Source organism: Argentina silus (assembly GCF_951799395.1).
Source record: "Argentina silus genome assembly, chromosome: 17".
NCBI lineage: Eukaryota > Metazoa > Chordata > Actinopteri > Argentiniformes > Argentinidae > Argentina > Argentina silus.
Window position 1 is genome coordinate 256,603 of NC_139671.1, and position 999 is coordinate 257,601.

Consider the following 999-nt stretch of genomic DNA (forward strand, 5'->3'; position numbering starts at 1 on the left):
ACAAGTCTTTAAACAAGCAAAATTAAGTAGAAGACTCTGTAGTTCCGATGTATGTTAATGGCATGCCTTTTATAACCTGGTTTGCTATTTTACGCAAACACAAACAAGTCTTTAAACAAGCAAAATTAAGTAGAAGACTCTGTAGTTCCGATGTATGTTAATGGCATGCCTTTTATAACCTGGTTTGCTATTTTAACAATTTCTTTCTTATTTAAAAGTTTCAGAGGATATCCATCCAGTGTGTGTTAAGTTATGTTGTGAGCCTGACCAAACGGCTCCAGGCCCCCGGTCTGGTACGCTGACACGTCCACGCGTGTCTGTGCCTTTTCTTTACTTTTTTGCTTATATTCTTATAAGCATATTGAGCAGGAAGATGTGTAAATATATCAAGTTTAAGTATCAGCTTTGTAATAAATGCAGTTTCCCGTCTTCTTTGGACCCTGAGTCTGAATGATGTGAAGTTCATGTACGGTTGCACTAAAACATATTTTTATATGAGTGAAATTAAATGGCTTTTTGTGTACAGCAGCAATTCTATAATACTATTTATTGTATCATGTTTCTAAATTGTACATTGTTCTTAATGTTGTGGCCTTTTCTATGTAAAGCATGGGTTTTGATATCGCATAATTAGAGCAAAAAAATATGTACACTGTAAAATGGCTTTATATGTTAGAAGTATTTATATACATCGAAGTGAATGCACTTTACTTGGAAGTATATGCATATAAGTAAAATTTACAAGAATATATACCTAGTATATAATTATATATATAGAATATATATCTGCACTTATGTCCTAGATTGCCCCGCCCCTCCAGTACGGTAGTTAGTTCTAAAGGCTCCTCCCCCCCGCCTCCTGTCCGCTGGATTGGCTACACTTGTTGTGATTTTTATTTTTTATTTTTTACAAAAAGTAGAACTGTTCAGCATTAAGAGAATCAACTTTGTGTTTCTGTTTTCATTCAACTGAAGTAGTAGTGGAATATTAAAGGTCGC